This window comes from Manis javanica, chromosome 17, assembly GCF_040802235.1.
Source record: "Manis javanica isolate MJ-LG chromosome 17, MJ_LKY, whole genome shotgun sequence".
Taxonomy (NCBI): Eukaryota; Metazoa; Chordata; class Mammalia; order Pholidota; family Manidae; genus Manis; species Manis javanica.
In genome coordinates this window covers 54,128,688-54,143,168 of record NC_133172.1, presented here as the reverse complement: position 1 = coordinate 54,143,168, position 14,481 = coordinate 54,128,688, and the positions used below count along the sequence as shown (strand labels likewise).

At 40.8% G+C, this 14,481-nt stretch overlaps 1 long non-coding RNA gene across 3 annotated transcripts in view; it reads right to left on the bottom strand.

The window, feature by feature from the left end:
• Nucleotides 1-1,951: 1,951 nt before the first annotated feature.
• The window catches only part of LOC140847223 (uncharacterized), a 111,853-nt gene continuing 99,323 nt past the window's right edge, over nucleotides 1,952-14,481 (bottom strand). For all 3 annotated transcript variants that reach the window (XR_012126982.1, XR_012126984.1, XR_012126983.1), the window contains one exon: nucleotides 1,952-14,338. This is a non-coding gene — a long non-coding RNA (uncharacterized lncRNA). The remainder of the gene's footprint in view (nucleotides 14,339-14,481) is intronic.

Sequence of the window (14,481 nt, the reverse complement as noted above, 5' to 3'; positions counted from 1 at the left end):
AATAGCCATTCCCTGAGCTCAAATTCAAACAATGCTGTTATAGTTAAGATGGATTTATTGTCAATCTAATTCCTGCATCATGAGCTTCTTATCAGCAATGATAACTTCTAACAAATCAAGATCTTTGCTAGAACTTAGATTTGGGGGTATCCACAAAGCCTACATAATGCATCAAATTCAATGCATTTACTACCATGTACTCCACACTAGACACCTGGTGAGTACCACAGGTAGAGTTAGAAAAGACACATTTCTCGTCCTCAATGAGTTTGCTATAATTTTAGGAGCCCAGGATGCCTCTCTGTTCCAAAATATTTCCCCAGATGGCCTGACCATAGGGTCTGAGATTCTCAGAGATCAGGTTCTCATACTTTTGAAGTGAGGCATTGAAAGCAATCATTTGGATGCCAGTGTGCAATCTCATTAACACTTGATACAGGACCTTTACAGAGCAGGACCCAGAGGGTCAACCCGTCTTGGCGCTCTCCAGCCCAGTTATCCCCTGCTCTACTGATAATCAGAACCACCAAGAGACTTTTATTAATTCACCAGGCTGGATGTGGAGCCCAGGCATCTCTATCTTTCAGCCAGATTTGAAACCTGCAACTGCGTATTTATTCCCTTGTTTTCTCTCATTCCCATTCCTTTCCCTCTCCTTCTCCACCCCTGCCTGTTCTCCTCTGTTCTCCTCCATTGCCTCCTCCGCTTTCTCTCACATCTTCAAATAAATAAACAATAGAAATAAAAAAAAGTGTTCTCCTAAAATAATCTTATAAACAAATGTTCTGAATGTGATAGCCAGAACTATCATGTACCTGTATACTTCAACATTCATTCATACCTATCTCAGTAACTAGGAATATCAGATTAAATGTATAAAATGTCCACGAAAACCTGGTTGTTTTATAGAGACACTAAGCAAAAGCCTTGATTATTTCCAAGAGCACATTTTATCAAAAGCAGACAAAGGGGATCTTGGGATGCTTATGTAGTCCTACGTAGAGGAAATTTGAGACATTCCCTACATTTACATGCTAACAAATAGTTAAAGCCCTTTAAATATTTTCTGTTTTTTCAGGCACACTTCATTTATATATGTGCATTTTTGAGAGGCCTAAAAGGGATTCCTAAGGTTTTTTTTTTAAATTTCCACATAACTCTTTCAGCCTGGTTGGTTTTTAATAACATTTCTTAAGCCACATTTTATAAATGTTGATGGCCTTTCATCCAGATTTTAAGGGTTTAAGACTTGCATATATACTAAATGAAGGTGTTGGCGGTTTTGTTTTGTTTGCTTTATCTCTCCAGAAAGCAATATATGCAGGTAATTATTTCAGGAAATGTTCCACTGTCATTGGTTTTATTGCTTATTTATTTTGGCTTTATCATATTGCTCCCATATCTTCAAGTCTAAATGCTAATTATCTTTCCTTCCAATTTCTTAGGATTAATTTAAAACAAAGTTGATATCTCATTTACTTCAATTTGATGTGGTTTATTTTACATAGAAAATATTTGCTCCATCGATAAGTATTATACACAATATAAATCAAATTGCCATTACAAACCAAGTATACATGTCTACTGTCTTAAGGTTATGCTGAATTATTTGTTTTTCTCTTTTGTGCAAATATCTTTTCATCTCTCTAAAAGGTGTCAAACCATGTTATTTTAACTTATTCTTAAGCACCCCGGAAGTTTTTTATATTTATTAGCACTTTGTAAGAATCCTAACATTAAAAGATCTCTCTCCTGATCTGGGAATATTTTTACTTAATTACTTTGATTAAAAGGTAACTTAATCAAGTTATGTTTTGTTTGGGGTTTTTTTCCTTCTAATTTCTTGCAAATATTTTTTCTCATCCAATTACTAGAAGTAATTTAGTATAAGGAAATGCAAACTATTTTGTCCAATTCTTTTGAGATCAATAACACCAGGATAGGCATAGCATTAGGTTCATATTCATTTTTATTAAGTAAAATGCTTTACTATACACACACACACACAAGTAAGTGTATTGATAAAAAAAACACAAATATAAAACAAGAAAAAAATATAAAAATAAAATTAAAAACCAGAAGATCTATTGGTTGACAAATTTTTACAAGGGACATCCCATGAACCACCTCTCACCTCTCAGATCGCCATCCAGAGCACAACCAGCACCTCAGAAGCCCCCCTTCTCCTAGTCACTATTACATCCTCCCCTGGTGACCATATGCCCAAGTTAAGCACTTTCCTGACTTCTAGTCATAGATTAGTTTGCCTATCTTTTAACTTTTTTTAAGGTATATTTTCACCTGGCTTCTTTTACTCAGTATCATATGCTTGTTAGATTTATTTTGTTGTCTCCAACAATAGTTCATTCATTCTCATTATTGTAGGATATTCTATCTTATGAATATTTATTTATTTATTCAACTCGTGACAGACATTTGGGTGATTTCTTGTTTGAAGATAGTACAAATAACTGCTGCTACAAGCACTCCAGAAGGTATCTTTTGGTGAATAGGCACAGGCATTTCAGTTGTTTATATACTTAACAATTTAATTATTGGATTAATGGGTGTGTATATATCTAGCTTAGCAGATATTGCCAATCAATTTTCCAAAGTGGTTTTATCAATTTATGCTCTTACCCACAGAGTATAAGAATTCCAGTTGCTCTGTATCTGCACCAATGCTAAATATTGTTAATATTTTTCTTTTGGGATATTCTTGTGGCTATGTCAAGATTTACTTTCTTTCTTTAAAATGGTTTTAAGAAAGTTTACTGATGGTTTAGAGAATAAAATATTTTATTTCCCAACACAAAGTGAAAATACATTTTAGTAGATAATTGTACCATACACATCATTTAACTGGCAAACACAGAGGTGTAATTTTTGAAGAAGGTGTAATACTTCAGGAGAGTTTAACAAATATAATATCGTATTATGCCATCACTTCCTGGACTCCCATGTATACACACTCTTAAGTGATTTTCCCAACAAATAAAAGCATTTTATGAGATTCAAAATATTCTTTCCCAACTACATTGTGTGAATATTTTATTTTTTGAAATGTGTTATATGTGTGATTCAATGAGTTGTATAAATAAAATCTGCTTGTCCTTTTAAAGGGCAAATAACCTAAAGGTCTTCTAAGTCCAGTTCCCAGATAAGACAAAGATAACAGGTAGAAAAGTATATAGCCTGAATTACCTCCCATGAGAAGTACAAAGAGAATTTTTCAGAGTAAGACACCAATTCTCACATGTTCAGACAGGTTACTCTCTTCAAACCACTCAGTGTTATAGAAACAGAGTAAGCTTAGGTCTAAGATCGATATTTATATGCCCTAAAGTTTACTATGAGGAAAGCAAAGAGGCTCAGACACCAACACCCAGCGTGGACAGTGACATATGTCCTATGTAGAATTGCCAGCATCAAATCTTATCAGCTTTCAGCTGTTCTTTTTTTTAAAGAATGAATATATCCAGATATTTGGGAACCTGTTGTTAGGCAATGTGCATGAATTAGTAATAAATATAAAGAGGTAGCCATGGTAAGAGGGTGAAATACAAAGCTAGTACTCTAGGCTGTGGGGCTGGTACCTACAAACTGCTGAGATACCTAAAAGGCAGAAAACACAACTCAGGGCACAGATGCATAAATGCATTTCCTTCTCTCATCCACTAACTTAAAGGCAGGAAATATGGTTTATGCATCCATCATAACAAATGCCTTCTACAATTATTCACATCCAGTAGCTCACAGAACAAGACAGAACACAGACTAACTATAGTTAAACGTTATGCTCTGCTCTCCTCCCCAGCACCACTCCTGCACATTCCCTTCTAAGAAGGGCCTCCCAGTCCTTTCTTCCAGAGAGCATAGCAATCAGCATGTTTCCCACCAACCCTTCCCATAAAACTTTGGTTCAAGGCTCCTTCCTTCTTTCATCCTAGCCTATTATACTCCCCAAAGAAGGTGGACAGAAAACAGGCTCTCCAATATCCAAGGCAGAAAAACTCTTCTGCAGCACCTGGTCTCAAATACAGTGTTCAGGACACCATCAGGTCCTCAACAAACACTGACAATTTTCTGTCCTTTAGCCACATGTTTCCTCGGAACCTTACACTGACTCAGTGAAGACATGTTTTCCACTTAGGAGAGCCATGCACAGAGATGGGAAATGTGAGTGTTTTCCTGAGTCAGGTATCATGGTCAGGGTTTGCCCAAATGTGAAAAGTATTTACAAACCCTTTTGTACATCTCCTTGAAAGACAACAGCTGTTAGAGCTGGAGTTGCAGGTCTATAATCTTTCAGGAGTCGCTCCTGAAAATCAGTTGTGGTCAATAGAAGTGGTACTGGAGTACCTACTGGAAGCGAGGCCAGAGCTGGGTACTTGAAATACATTTCCCTTGGGGGCCTTCTGGAGTCAGGAGGAATCCAAACCACACCGAGGGATCCTGCTCAGCAGTGACTGAGTTATGCTCAGAGTGCACAGGGAAAAGGGCACTTATCGTTACCTGGAGAAATCAGGGAAGATTTGTGGGGTGAGGAGACTTGAGTGTGGCAGAGGACTCACAACGTCATCCACCCCACCAGTGATAACTCCTTAAATGCTTGCAGCCCCACTACCTTGCTCATCAAACTGCAGTGGATCCCTGGATAATAAATGCAAATTCCTCTGATGGTGACGGAACACCCCAGTTAGCATTCAGCACGGTTCTCCTGATTTTCCTCCCAGCAACATTTCTACTTTTCTTCCCTTCTGCTTATTTTTTTCCTTTCTGCTTATTCTTTCTTCTCTGCCACTACCTAAAGTATATTCCTTTCTACCTGCCTCTTACTCAAACCCTCTACTGTTCTTCATATCCAGCTCAAGATTTACTTCCTCCAAGAAGCATCTGTCTACATTCAAACACTTCCTTCCCTGTGATTTCCTTCTCTGCTGCACTGTCATAAATGTGTTCAGATGTCTCTTGAAGCAGTACCTGTTTTGCAAGAGCACCTTGTCTCTTACAGAGATTAAATTACAAAAGGCAGTGAATGTAGGGTTAGCACACGGTCCCAAGAGCAGGACTGCCCCTCCCTGACCATCTCTCCCAGGCCCAACTGACCTCTCAGTACAGGACAGCCACAGCCCTGGTTTCAGTGAGCATCTGCTACCCCAGTCCCCAGAATCTGGGCTAAGCAGGAGCCCTCCAGCGTGGAGTTGTAAGGCTTTTAAGAAGAAACATCCGTAGGCACAGCTCCACTTAACCTCCCAGGTTCCCCAGCTACAGGGAGGAAGGTCTGTAAGGGCACACGTCTGTAAGGTGTGTTAGTGTCCTAAGGCAGTGGCAACAAATCACTAAAAACTTGATCAGTTTGTTGTCTCACAGTTCGCCCAAAAGTCTGAAATCAAGGTGGCAGCAGGCTGGATGCCCTTCAGACACTCCAGGCTGAAAAACTTCTCTTTCTCCCAGCTTCTGGCAGCTGCGCACAATCTTGGTCCTTGGCTTGTGGCTGCATCTCTCCAATCCCCACCTCCATGATCACACTGCCTCCCCCTCTTCTCCCTGTCAAACTTCCATTATGTGTCTCTTATAAGAAACTTAGCGTTGTATTTAGGGCCCACCTGAATAATCCAGGATAATCTCTTCTTCTCATGATCCTTAACTTAATTACATCTGTAAAGATTCTTTTTCCAAACAAGATCACATCCACAGTTTCTGGGAATTAGGACATGGATATATCTTTTTGCAGTTCGCCATTCTCCCTACTGAGAGTATCAGGATATCCTGATTACCTGAATTATTTCACTAACAACGGTGGTTTACAAAGCACACTCATCATTTAGCTTGAGTACAGCAAACCACCAAGTCACCTCCTGCTCCTGAGCTATGGAAATGTGTTCAAGAAGCACTGTTAGGTGCTTTGCGGGAGGAAAAAAAAGATGAATTAAGTCTTCTTTAAAGGGTATTACAATCTAGTAGGAAAAACAAACATATACACAAGTGCAGAGAAGTTAAATGAAGGTAAAAATACAATGCTTTACAAGGAAGTGGGGGGGAGTAAAGACTGTTGCTCGCTTCTTCCCCTATTTCTTCCTCAGCATCACTCTTACTAGCAAGCACTCAAACACCTTGTGTGTATCCTCAGCTGGTGTTTCGGTTCATTCCTTTCATGGACACTAAAGGCAAGTGGACATCCTTTGTTAAACATGATCTTAGGGAATTCTCACAAGCCCAAACTCTAAATCTGTCATATTAAAAATAGAGATTACATAAAAAATATGGTAACTGCCCAGTAAATTCTCAAAAGAAAGGAAAATATATGAGTATTGTTATAGTATTGTTTCAAACTTATTCTCTTTAATAATGTGAAAGCCCATGGACAATATAAGACATATATACATATGAGGAAAAAACACCTACCCTTTCTAGTGATCCAGCTGCCTCTATTTCATATAGGACTGGAAATAAACATAAAATATAAAACATAATCTACTAATAATAATTTTAATAATTTTAACATCTGCTTTGTGACACCCATCAGATTTCTATTTCTTTGTCTTTATCCATTATTGTGGGTCTTTATCCATGCAGAAGTGACACTAAATCACCTTCTCTGAAGGACTTCTACTGCCAACGCAGGGTCAGCCATCAGGGGTGCGATGGAAAGAAGAGCTGATTAATAGAGCTTCAGAGACTGGTTCAGGTGTCTTAGAACAAAGATAAATATCCAAAAGGGTTCCACATCTTCCTAGTGGTTCAAAATTTCATTCACAATCACTCCATGCAGCCAAATTATACAGGACTACAGTGTCCCAATGACAAAGGCCTGTTTTCCTTTTTTTTGCACTTCAAGGGCAGTCCAAGGGTACAGTCCCAACATTACGTTATGGATATGCAGTTACAGAAAGGAAATCAGGAAATGGAGACAGGGATGGGGTGCTCGGAGGATGAGGCAGGACACAGTGGAGTCCGCATCCGGTCGCCGTGTTTAAGGGAGCAGGCACAGAAGAGCACCGCTGGGAGGCCTTAATAAACACCCCGGGCTGCTTGAAAAGAAGGGAGCTTTGTCTAAACAGGGGTACTGTATTCTTCACAAAGTGATCCTGTCCTTACAGCATTCATCTTTCTGACCCTCAAAACTTAGCACATGTTACGCAAGAAAATATTTTTCATCAAAATTGAAAAGAGACTATCCATTCCCTTGCCTCCCTGGTTCCCCATTTACAGAGAGTGCTGAAGTGGTAAGACGTTTTATGGATTGCCCTCACTCTATTATAATGTAAGTGCACCACACTGTCAATTAATCAAACGATCAACAAGGGTGGAGAAGCAGCTCACAGGCACGCTGGATTTGAGGTACTAGCTCACAGCTGGTCACCTAACAATGCCTGTAAAAGTGGAGCCCAGGAGCCAGAGATCCAGAGCCCTCTTCAGGAGAGACCAGCAGCTTGGCCTTATGAGCTCACCGCGCTTCTTCAGCAACGCCACACTGAGCAAAGCTTTGCACAGCAGCTCACCGTCAACTACAAAGCGGTAATTCGGAGAGTCTGTAATCAAAATTGCATTTGTATCCACCTATATTTTCTTAAAAATAAATTTACTATTTCCCCATTGAATTCTTCTAAAGGCTGAACCTCATGGTGCTAAGGGCTGGTTTGGTTTGGTTTTTAGAAAAACACCCACAATACAGCAAATTCACATTTATAAAATTATTTTCAATCAAATGCTAATTCACATAAAAAATTTTCCAAAGAATGTTCATCAACTTCTTTGTCCTTTGAACCAAAGTAAGGGGCATTCCACAGAGATTTGGAAGGTGGAAAAGAAACAACCAATAATTCTCACAAAGCAATGGTGGGGCAGTGAGAGGGTTTCAGCAAATGGCAGATGTGACAGTTGGCCAGGCCTTTCAGAATGTCATCTTACATATCACCAACTTCAGGGATGTAGGCAAAAGGATTCATTGGCAGAGGTATCTTGAAAATCCTGATCTTCTTGCAGACATCCCTCAGCCCTTCCTTCATCTGGAAAGCCTCCAATCCCCTGCATTAATTCCCTTCCAGTTTGAAATACCTAGGGCAATTTCCTTTCTCCTGACCAACTCGTGACTAATCCAGGAAGGAATACATATTACTCTCAGATCAATTAGTCCAATATTTAAAAAGCAGAAGAGTTAGTTTTATTTAGTCCAAACAACCAAAGCTTACTTTAAAATTAACATTTCTACTGAATCAGGTAATAATGGCCACTTCCAACCATAGTTCTTCCTCTGACACAACCTGGGATCATGGATCATATGGTGTGTTGATTCACCAGCATTCATTTGCCAACTGAGCCCTGTACTTTACTGAATATTGACAATGGCCCTGCAAATCATTAATATCTCCAATTTATAGGAGGACATCAAGGCTTAGAGACATTGCATGACTTGTCCTCGGTCCCACATCTAGGAATTAGGAGAACTGGAAATCAAACCAAGCACTGTCTATGCCTGAGCCCTTTCTGTCACAGCTAGTAACTTTTTATCATAGTTAGTAAGTAATGTTAGAGAGTGGTCATTATGAACATTTGTGGTAATAAATAAAAGGTACACCATTCATTGTTTTGAGACACCATCCACATTTTGAAATCTCTCCCTTTTGGCCGGATATTGTGGAAATTTTCCTCATGGTAGTAAAAGCGTGGCTTCTGAGATGCCATGAGAACACTACCACATGAGTCCCAATGGAAGAGGCTCTTATGAGTCAGAAAAGCTCTAACAAAGACTGGCTACAGGAAATGGATTTAACACAATGACAATAACAACATCACAAAAACACTATTCCCAGATGTCATGTCACTAGAAGACATGCTAGCTATAATCTCCTGGGACTTTTGTGAAACATATATCCTGACATATTTTACCGAAGAATCATCACTTTTTTCAACTTCCTTAACCCAATTCTCGAAATTCTGAGGCTTGTACAGAGAAGGTTTGCTTTTTGCTGGAAACAATGCAACAGCTGAGTCCCCTCTCTCTGGCAGACAGCCTACTCAGAATATGCCCACTGGACTTCACAGTGAGAGGTTTGGCTTCACCTGGGAACAAGAAGTTGTACCACCAGCAATTTTCCCTGCCAATCCTTCCACATGACAAAGCACATATGGATGCAAATAAGCTAATCCTTCTCTGGAAGAGTAACTGCACCTGGCAGTCAGCTTATAGGAGGACCAGACAGAGAAGTTGTGATTGTGAAGTACCTGGGGATTGCCACAAAGCAAACTGGGAAAAATCCCCACCTGGAATGCCTGAGAAAAAACTTAATCAGCTGTGGGATAATTGGCCTCTGAAAGAAATACATTCTAATATTAGCATCAAGTCATAAGGTTATTAAACTGCTGAAAGGTTAGGAATATTTACCTATTGATGAGAGAATTCTTTAAGAAAGCAAGGCCAACAAAGTTCAAATAAATGAATCAAATGAAACTACAGGATGAGACTGTTCATCCTGCTAAGTGATAAAGAACATAGTCAGTGGCAGGTCATCCCCTGACATAATTGAACCCAAGGGATCTCTGTAAAAACTGGGAACAACCCACCCCACCACCATTACCAATAAACCATCAAAATAATGATGTTGATACAGAATATAATCAGAAGCAGGAAATTATTCTTTAAAGGATTTGTATATACATGGCCCCATTTTCCAGAACATGTCCCTTTAACCTTTCTCTTCACCCTAAATTTTCTGACAACAATGGGTTTTAAAACATGCCTGTGATATCACTAATACTCCTCCCATAGAGACAGGGAGTCTATTCCCTGTCCTTAAATATCAGTGACTTGCTTGCCACCAATAGGATTCAGAGGAAGCGATGCTGCATGGATTCCAAAGCTAGGTAAGGAAAGATAATGCAGCTCCTGTCTGGGTCTCTTGGGACACTCACTCTATGGGAATTCAGCCTTCAGTTAACAAATGCCCACCCTGAGACCATCACACTAGAGAAGGTGAATAAACAAACTCTCACCCACAGCCCCAGCTATAGTCCTAGTTTCCCACCAGCTTCAACTCCCAGACATGTGAGAGAGCTATCTAGGGCATCTTGTCAGTCACGCCTTCAGATGACTACAGCCACAGCCAACATCTGATCACAACAGACGCCCAGGAAGAGCTGCCTGTCAAGCCATTTCCAAATTCCTGAGCCACAAAGGCACAAGCAAACAAAATGGTAGTTTCTCACACCACTAAGTTTTGGAGTAATTTGTTATGCAAAATATTGCTGACTATTCCTTAAACTTCCAACAAAATTGACAAAGTGCAATCATGTGATTTCTTTTAGTTTTTAAAAATATCATGTGAAACCGATATGATTATCATGACTTGCAGAGACTGGGACAAACGCTGAATATATCAGGACTCGGATCCATGTCATTTTCTTCCAATGGCCTGCAACACTGTGTTCTCAAGTGTGGTGAAAGGTTGTAGCTAAAAATTTTATCTATTCAAAACTGCTAGATGATAATGAAAAAACTAACAGCATTGGTTCTTTGGTTGGTATTTCCACATAGACTGCTTCTTCATACATTTAAATGTTCTTATAAAATTTTTAAAATAATAATAAAGCAATTCCTGGAGAGTCCAGATGGCAGCCAATTCTTGCATTTCTTTGTATTTCTAAACCACACCATGATTTCTCCGTCATTTTACCCTTAACATTACAAGAAACAGACCAGGTTTTAGGAAATTAAATAAAACTGAATTTTAATCAGGCAAGAAGAGACTTGTATTTCAAACAACTCTCTTGGATTTCACATCCATAAATGCACCTTGGGAATTGATTTATTGGGGTCCTTAAAATTTACAATTTGCTTAATCCTAAAAAGAGTTTGCCAAATCTGGCACGTCAACTAGGTATTTTGAGTTCCCCTGTATTTAATTTTTACAATGGATAAATCAACAAAAACACACCTACTTTTTCCTATTAAGGGCTGATGTGATACAAAGAAATATAAAATGTTCTTCTTCCAGCCTTACAAAAGCTTACTGTCCAGTTGGCGTTATTCAGAGATAAATTTGTATGATGGAATAGAAAGCATACTAGATTAGGGATATATTTCCCTGCATATCTATAAAGGATACTACGAAAATGTTTTATAAATCACAAAACACTAAGCAAATGTAATATAAAATATATGTGCAAATTAAAACAGAAAGGTTTTATCCAAAATGGTGGTTGCAACCCACGGTATTTCTGCTAGAAAGTGTTAAACTGCATCTTCCTGGCTGATTCCACATGAGGGTGCTGTTGGGGAGGAAGAAATTGCCTCTCCCCCTCAAGGTTCTTCTATCTGATATAAGAATCAAATTGACATGAGACAGATTAACTGTAGGAAAAATCAAAGTTCAATTACATATGCACAGGGAAGCCATAGACATGGATGCCAAAGACAGTCAGGGAGAATGAGGTATATGTGTCATCCTGAACCAAGCAAAAGGGGGTAGAGGTCTGAGACCTCAAAGGAAAAGGGAAGTAATTCACAGGAATATGAAAAGAGTAAATGTTTGATAAATGAAATACTCGATGGGCCACACAGAAACATGGCGCAGAGAGGAATTTTAACAGACTTAGCCACATCCCTCCCTGTCTACCACCCCTAGTTTACATTATATTGCAGTTACCTAAGATAATAGCTTTCCTGTGGAGCGTGTCCTCTATCTAAATTCTTTTCATGCAGGTAGCGGGATGGAGGTCAAAGTTTCTGAGTCTTTTGGACCTTGACGGTTTTCAGCTCAAAATAATCTGCCTGTCACCATGGCATATCTTGGAGTGGCCTGCCCTTGGTCCCTACAGTGCTAAGCTGCACCTTACTGGCTCATTCCAAAAGGGATGGCCCATACTGTTTACCCCTTCTGATCACATGTATCAAGAAGAGCAATGTTTTCTAGGAGTTGTAACCAAGAAAGACATCAGTGAGATTCCAGAAATTTACCAGGAAGTATGGGTCACCAGAAGTCAGTCAAGCTGAGGTTTATTAGCATAGGTGATGCCTAATAAGATGTAAAAGACAAAAAGGACTTATAAGAAGTTCTAAAAATTTCTTAGAGCAATTTATCTAGAGTCTATGAGAATAAATGATTATGTACTTTATGGGTGTTATGAATCCTGATTTTCCTGGAGTTTTTTTCTATCACCACTAAAAGGACATGACATGATCCAGGGAAATAAACTGGAGAATGGGGTATCATTCCTTTGTACTAGGCATCTAATTTAACAGTATCAGGAAAATATTGCTAAGAAATATGAGGGTCTCTTGAAACACTAGAAATACAGAAGAAATGTCTGTTTTCCTTAATTTGTATATTTAAAAACAAACTAGTGGACAAAATTGCCCTGCTTTAAAGTGATTCAAACCACGTCCAAGAGGGGACACTGACTCGTAAACAAGACACCAGTATCTTGACACTAACTGCCACAACGTTATACTGTAATTTTTTGGCCCGCTTTTGGCCTCAGTTGCCCCTCCTCTTAAACCACCGCAGTGGAACACAGAACGTTCGAGAACATCTTAACGAGGCGGCTCCAGTTCAAAACGGCATCGCAGTCGGATCCTCAACTCACCTCCTCCCACAAACACACTGAATCTACAGCTACACAAGGAACAACTTCCTCTGGGAAAACAAAAAAACAAACAAAAAAAACCTAAACATTGGCCGAGCGACCCTTATGCCTCAAAGGCCCACGTCTAGGCGGGCGGGGAGCCGGAGGCACGAGATCGCCACGCGAGGGAACTCAGGCCGGGCACTTCTCCGAGGAGGGAGGGCTTTGCACCCCCCACGGGCACCCCCAGCTTCTAAGGCCTGTGCCTGGGAGACGAGCCTCTGAAAGCCGACGGGGCCACCCCGGCAGGGCCCTGGGCGAGCGCTCCGAAGAGCCCCCCGCGTTCAGACTCACCGCCCCGGGTCCGGGTCCGGGTCCGGCGCCGGCGCCGCGGGAGGCTCTGCTGGACCCAGAACAGGGCTGGGCGGCCCGCGTCCGACCCAACGCGCCCTGGGAGCTGCTGGGGCTCCGGCCAGAGACAGGCAGGCGCCCGGCGCCACCTCCGAGCTCCGCTCCAGCGTGCAGGGCGCTCCCAGAGGGCCCCGGGCCCGCTTTACGGCTGGTGCTCAGCTTTACGCCCAGTGCCCGCTTTACGCCAGTTGCCCAACTTTATGCCCGGTGCCTGGCTGTTTGCCTGGTGCGAGGTTTACCCCTGGTTGCAGGCCTTACGCCTGGCGCTCAGTTTCCATCTGGTGCCTGGTTTGAGGCTGCTGCCTAGGGACACTTCTACACCCCTCACTCTGGTAACACTACTGTCTGGACCCTCTTGACAGTTTGGGGCTTACACTGCCGCACTGCACAGACCACAGGACTGTGTGTATCCGCTTACTTTAACAGCTGCTGCCTGAGGGTCTGGCTTCCAATCAGCCTGAATCTAGGTGCTGACTGAGATCCCCCCTTTGGGACACTCACAGGTCTTGGCACACCCGTAACTACTGGCAGGCGTTAAAAATAAAATAGTCTGTTTAGACAATCACAGAAGTTTGAGAAAAACAAGAGGTGGGGCAGGGTTGAACTATAGGTTCCTCTCCCGCACTGGGCCACTCCTTAAGACTGGGAGAGGTGGCTGTTTTATCTAACGCGTAGAATCAAGGAAAATGAAGAAATAGAAGTATGTTCCAAATAAAATAATATACAGCCTCAGGAAAAAAGAAAAAATACAAAAAAAAAACTCATGAAACAAAGATGAGTAATTTACCTGATAAGGAAAATCTTACTGAGCTTTGATTATGTGATGAAGAAATGGAGGCGTCAACACAGGCAAGACGGAGAAACACACACAGAGATAAATTAACATGAAAAATATCAAGTTACTGAAAAGTACTATGAAGAGTACTACTTATAATGTAATAAAATAGTAGTATTAAAATAGAGCTGATATGCAGGGTTTCTCAACCTTGACGCTTGAATTTTGGACTGGAAAATTCTCTGTTGCGGGGAGCTTTCTTGTGCATGGGCAGATGTTTTCCAGCATCCCTGGTCTCAACCCACTAGATGCCATATGCCCCCTCCAATTGTGACAATCAAAAATGTCTCAAGACATTGCCAAATGTCCTGGAGAAAGAGAGAATTACCTCGAGTTGAGAATCAGTGCCTCGGAGTCACTAGATAATACCTGTCAGCTCTAAATTTTTATCATCATAGTGATGCCACACTATACAGTGAACCTGCCCCATCCTTCCTTTTCAACAGACCTTTGTAATTACAGATGCCATCCTCTTCTGTATCCACTTGTAAAACTTGCTAAGCTGTTGGCCTCAACGTTCCAAACCTGTATTGCAAGAATTGAAAACACCGTCAGACCCTGTAAAAACGATGACAAGGTAGGTGTCCTGAACTATTGACATAGTTACGAAACTCAGTGAGGAGTGCTTCTGAGCTATTCTTGGGAGACTGACAGGAATGCTGTAGAAT